The following is a 6,496-nucleotide window of genomic DNA, read 5'->3' as shown; positions in this document are numbered from 1 at the left end:
ATAATCTTGGATCTTTATTGGATCATGATGCACCTTTGAATGCATTGGAATATGTCAAAGTGGAGCACCCAAATCAAGGAGTCGATTATGACAATTATAAGAGCATCTTTTATTTTTAGTAGAAGAGATTATGACCAACTTGGGTATTAAATTTCACACCAATTATAGCATCATTTTTGGCTCATTGTTTTAACTCAAGGTTTTAGTAAAAACTACTTATGTTTTGTGGTTTCAATTTTGTCCATTTATTGGTGCTTGAAGATGAAGTAGCATACAAGTTATATGATTGATTTTCCAATAGCATTATGCTATCAAATTTACTCTTACTCCAAAATCTAAATGTTAATACTTTTGTAAAGGCATACTCTAAGATTTGTATTGTAACCAATTGCTAAATAATAAAGTTATTTTTTCTTTAGAGTGTGGGGTTTTCCATCTAAAGGATTTTCCCCGCATAAATCATATTGTAGCTGGTATATTTTTTGTGCATTATTTTTTATAACTGTAATATCTTTTGTCTTTTGCACATACCCCCTTTGAAAGATTAGTGTAAGAAGTGTTTCTACACCATTGCTTCCTTTTAATGTATAGCAAATTCCCTCCTATTAGAAATATTGAATACATCATTAGAAAGAGTTATATTGCAAAGAATTATACTTTTAAGTGTATGTTTCCTTATTTCCATAAATTTGTCAAATGCATTTGTCTGAGGTGAGGAATTGAAGTTCATCATCCTAGATTATGGTACTAATATTCCAACATTTTAAAATTGTCTCAACAAATTTGTTTAGCTACATACTTCACGAGTCTTTGAACAATATAGATTGAACCCTTTATTTATAAATTTTGACATGAAACAAGTACAAAAGTTCAAGATTCTCAATGTAGTTGTGGTTAAGGATTGTTAACAAACCTTAGACGCAACATATGGAATTTAGTATTCACTAGCATTTGCAAGCAATGTAACTAATGGAAAATTATCCAATTCCTATCTTATCAAATGAAATTTAACCATTATAGCCATTTGTTAGGTGTGCCACACATGAATTAAGTAGTTAGTTTGACCCTAATATGAATATAGTTGTAATGTTATATTTAATCGTATGGATGTCTCCCATCATATTTCTTTGAGGGTCTTATAGCCTTGATCCTTTTGGGTTCCTCTTGTTTTAAACCTATCGTTTTGTCAAATACTTCTGAAATGCACCATTTAGTGTAACAACCACCTTCAAACACTCATCTCATCGGTATCAATTTATAAATCTCATCATGCACAATTTTGTAATCTTATAGGCCTAACTCTTTTGAGTTTCTCTTGTTTTAAACCTATCATCACTCCAAATACTTATGAAATGCCTTATTTCGCTTTCGCCCAACCACCTTCAAACCCTCATCTCATTAGTATGAATTTCTATATCTCATTGTGCACAATTTTGTAACAGTTGTGAATGTGTAATTATATTGAGATTCCATTTATATACACACGCTATTCTCTTCTCTCCAACATCAATTTATAAACCTTATTATGAGAGTTTTCTAGTGCCATGCTATTTGCTAATTATAACATAAACACAATAGGGATTTTTTATTTTCTTTATATATAAATTATTATAGTTTATTTCTATTTGAAGCCCAAAAAAGTTGAAAATATTTTTTTTTTAAATGGTAAATTTGTCAATGTCTTAGCTACCTCATAACATTAGGAATATCTAACAATAGATGAGACAAAATCTACATAAAATTTAAAATGTGTGATTTGATTTCAAATGGTTGATTACACAGACAAGAGATGATACAATTGGTCCACACAAAAAAACTGTCCAAAATGGTAAGGGTTGATTGTGAGCCCTCCTCTACCATTTCCTGCTGGTCAAGCATCTTTCTATTTACTCAAGTGTTCCTCACCTTTTGTTTTTCTTCATCCTTCACCTCCTCCAATTTTTCATTTCATAACTAGGCAAGTTTCCTGAAAAAATTCAATAAAACAAACGTCCATGTCAAAACAGGTCTTTGACAGATAACCCAACAAGGTCTATAAGCAGTGATTAGCATTGCAGTCTATCATCAAATTTTATGAAGCCAATAGCATGGTCTAGAATAATAAAAACAAAAACAAAAGAAAAAGTTATTATAGAAAAAAGAGCTTTCTGAAACAACAAATAAACCTTATCCTTTCATTATTACTATAGGTCTGACAAGGTGCACATCATTATAGAGCAAACCTATTTTCCAGATTGCTTCATTTAGCATCACCAATAATCTCCGCAGGAATATTGTCCCTGTTTCAAATGATGGAAACAGTTATCTCCGCAACAATTTCTCTTCCAAGAATGTTGGAGATAAATTTTGTTGCAGTATCGCAATCAACACACACTCGAAGGTTTTTTACTACTCTGATATGTGTTTCAGAGGGTGTGTTCAACAATCCAAGCAACTGCCAACTTTTCACTATGGTGGCATAGAAATATTTCTTTTTCCTCCTTCCACATCATTAAGTAAATGTCTTGAATCTGAAAAATTCCCTGCTGCCTTCACATCTCCCAAGCCAATTTCTCCAACTTTGGATTGATCTCTTGTGTCTATAGATGTGATATGTCTCCTACACAAAATGCATGCACCATTTTACTGCCTTCAATCCAACTACATCCAGGGATCTTTTTTATTCCCGTCTTTCATCAATCTCCTTACCATTTGAACCTCACCCCACCTGCCCACTTCTGCATGAATATTTGAGAGAAGAACATAAGTTGCAGCATTTTTAGAATCCAAATCCAAAAGCAGCGTTGCTGTAAATACTCCTAAGCCTATATTCATATGTGATCTACAGGCACCAAGAAAACACGTCCACACAACCACCACAGGTTTAACTGGCATCTTAATGATAAAGTTTAGGGTGTTCTCAAGATAGCCAACACGGGCAAGAAGGTCAACCATGCACACATAATGATCAACTGTTGGTGTAATGCAGTGAGGGTTACTAATGTGATTGAAGTATGTACAGCCCTCATCCACAAATCCTGCATGGCTGCATGCATATAAAACACAAGCAAAGCTTACAATGTCAGGATATGTTCCAGATCGCTTCATTAATTCAAAAAGTTTGCGGGCATCTTTGCAAAATCCGTTTTGTGCATATCCTGCAATCATGGCATTCCATGACACCACATTTCTTTCAGGCATTTTGTCAAACAGTTCACGTGCTTTGTCTATGCTTCCACATTTTGCATACATGTCTACCAAGGCAGTTGCAACTATAATATCTGATAAAATTTCTCTATCTTTTATGCTTTGATGGATATCCATACACTGTTCCAATGCTCCCATTTTGGCACAGGCAGGAAGGACACTAGCAAAGGTTGTGGAGTCTGGCTTTACACATGCCAATTGCATTTCTCTGAAGGTTTCTAAAGCCTTTTCAATAAATCCACTTTGTGCATAGGCTGCAATAAAGGCATTCCATGAGATGACATCTCTTTGAGGCATTCTGTCAAACACTTCACGTGCCTTGTCTATGGTTCTGCATTTTGCATATATGTCTACTAGAGCATTTCCAACTATAGTATCTGATGAAAGTCCTCCTTCCATCATGCTTTGATGAATGCCCATACCCTGTTCCAAACTTCCCATTTTGGCACAGGCAGGTAGGATGCTGGCAAAGGTTGTGGAATTTAGCTTCACACCTACCAATTGCATTTGCTTGAAAGTTTCTAAGGCCTTTTCAATGAATCCATATTGTGTATATCAAGCAATCATGGCATTCCATGAGACCACATTTCTTTGAGGCATTTTGTTAAACAGTTCAGATACCTAGTTTATGCTTCCACATTTTGCATACATATCTAGTAAAGCATTTGCAACTATTATATCTGACAAAAATTCCCCTTCCAGTATGCTTTGATGGATGTCCATACCTTGTTCTAAAGCTCCCATTTTCACACAGGCCTGGAAGACGCTGGCAAAGGTTGTGGAATTTGACTTTACACCTGCCAATTGCATTTGCTTGAAAGTTTCTAAAGCCTTCTCAACAAAACCAATTTGAGCGTATCCTGCAATCATAGCAGTCCATGAGATAACATCTCTTTGAGGCATTTTGTCGAACAGTTCACATGCCTTCTCTGTGCTTCCACATTTTGCATACATGTCTATCAGGGCAGTTGCTACTACAACATCTGATGAAATTTCTCTATCCTTTATGCTTTGATGGATTTTCATACCCTGTTCCAAAGCTCCAATTTTGGCACAGGCAGGGAGGATGCCCGCATAGGTTGTCGAGTTTGGCTTTACACCTGCCAATTGCATTTGCTTGAAACTTTCTAAAGCTTTTTCAACAAATCCATTTTGTGCATATCCTGCAATCATGGCATTCCAGGAGACCACATCTCTTTGATGCATTCTGTCAAACAATTCACGTGCCTTGTCTATGCATCCACACTTTGCATACATATCTACCAGGGCACTTGCAACAACGATATCTGACAAAAATCCACCTTCCATTATGCTTTGATGGATGTCTATACCCTGTTCCAATGCTCCCATTTTGGCACAGGCAGGAAAGTATGCTGACAAAGGTCGTGGAATTCGGCTTCATACCTTCCAATTGCATTTGCTTAAAAGTTTCTAAAGCCCTCTCAACAAAACCGATTTGTGCACATCCTGCAATCATTGCAGTCCATGACACCACATTTCTTTCAGGCATTTTGTCAAACAGTTCACGTGCCTTTGTTTATGCTTCCACATTTGACGAAATTGTCAACCAGGAAAGTTGCAACTATAACATTTGACGAAATTCCTGTGTCCTTTATGCTTTGATGGATGTCCATATCCTGTTCCAAAGCTCCCATTTTGGCACAGGCTGGAAGTACGCTGGCAAATGTGAATTGATCGGGTTGGAAACCTCTTCATTGCATTTGGTGAAACAGAGTGACTGCCTCGCGAGGATACCCATGTCTTCCGTATGCTGATATAATCGTATTTCATGAGACACTGTCTCGTTCATTCATATGGTCAAACACTTTGCGAGCGTTAACTAAACTTCCGCATTTCACATACATATAAATAGGCTTATTACGAAAACTTCTGCGTGTACCTGTTGTGACGTTTTCACACATCGCCCCATTGCAAATGGGGACCCCTGTTTTTTGCTTTTTAGGGTTTGTTTTTGTTTTTTTTAGGTCTTTTAGGGTTTTGTCAGTTGGCTTTTGCATTTTTGAGTGCTGTCGGGGATATCAATAGGATAGCAGGTCCTGCTGGAGTGAAGCCCTGATCCTGAAAATTTGGCTAAGTCTGAAAGTCCTGATTCTAAAATTTGGCTAAGTCTGGAATGTCCTAATCCTGAAATTTGACTAAGTCTAGAAACTGAAAAACCTCCAAAAACTAGATTTTGCAATATAACTCCTGGAGGTCTGAAACCACTCTCAAACATCCTGAAAGTATATATGGAATATAACTTAAAGTATAAGAAAGAATACTTAAATGTTATATTCCATAAAAATTATCCTGATAGAGAGTTCAAAAAAGTCAAAAAGCGCTCCTGTCCTTCACTGAGTGTCCAGAGCGAATTTCGCTCCTGTCCCTCTCCAAGGGACCAAGGCAAAGCGCTCCTGTCCCTCACCAAGGGTCCAGGGCGAAAAGGCTTATTTGAGTCATTCCTGACCTTGTTTGGTCAAATTGGAACATCAAAGGCATGGTGAAGGACGAAATGAGCATGATAGAGCATCCAGACTTGACAATGAAATGATGGAGTTTTTGTCTACAAAGGTAAAAGCGCTCCTGTCCCTCACCAAGGGACCAGAGCGATTTTCTTTATAGACACATTTTTAGACCTTTCTTGGACTTGAACTCTTATTCATGGCGTGTAACAAGATGATATCTTCCTTAGCCAAGACATTTCATGGTGAAAAGTGAAGCATTTTGGCCTAGAAGACAAAATTCGCTCCTGTCCCTCACTGAAGGACCGGAGCTTGAATTTCAAATTTGCACTGTTCTTGCAAGATCAAGACAATTTTATGATTTGAAGAGACCAAGGAAAACATGATTTATCCATTGAATATAATTTGGAAGGCTAACAAAGGACGGATAAGCTTGGATTTGCAAAATCGCTCCTGTCCCTCTCCAAGGGACCAGGGCGAAAAACCTAATATCCAGTCCTTCTCGCCAAGTTTGGACAAATCTAAGCCAAGGCGCGAATTTGAAATGATGTTTAAAATGCCTTGAGGTTGATATGATCAAGAATTTGCGCAATGGATGCAAAAGGCGCTCCTATCCCTCACTAAAGGACCAGGGCGATTTTTATAAAATCAACAATTTCCCTCCGAGATTATGCTAAGGCAAAGTTGAGCAAGATTGGAAAGGTCTTCTAAATCATGATGAACAAAGGTTTGACTCCAAAAACTTGATGATCCTAGGCCAAATGCAAAAGGCACTCCTGTCCCTCACTGAAGGACCAGGGCGAAAATCTCTAGAACATCAATTTTGCCTTGCAAAAAACGAGTTGAAC

The 6,496-nt window shown here is 37.2% G+C and overlaps 1 protein-coding gene across 1 annotated transcript in view; it reads right to left on the bottom strand.

Moving 5' to 3' along the window:
- Positions 1–1,720: 1,720 nt before the first annotated feature.
- Positions 1,721–6,496, bottom strand: part of LOC131042830 (pentatricopeptide repeat-containing protein At4g13650-like) — a 73,265-nt gene continuing 68,489 nt past the window's right edge. The window contains exon 17 of the mRNA XM_059211837.1: positions 1,721–1,966. The gene's annotated coding sequence lies outside the window, so the exon portion shown is untranslated. The remainder of the gene's footprint in view (positions 1,967–6,496) is intronic.

The sequence above is a fragment of the Cryptomeria japonica genome, chromosome 9 (assembly GCF_030272615.1).
Source record: "Cryptomeria japonica chromosome 9, Sugi_1.0, whole genome shotgun sequence".
Taxonomy (NCBI): Eukaryota; Viridiplantae; Streptophyta; class Pinopsida; order Cupressales; family Cupressaceae; genus Cryptomeria; species Cryptomeria japonica.
This window is presented reverse-complemented; position numbering and strand designations above follow the sequence as displayed.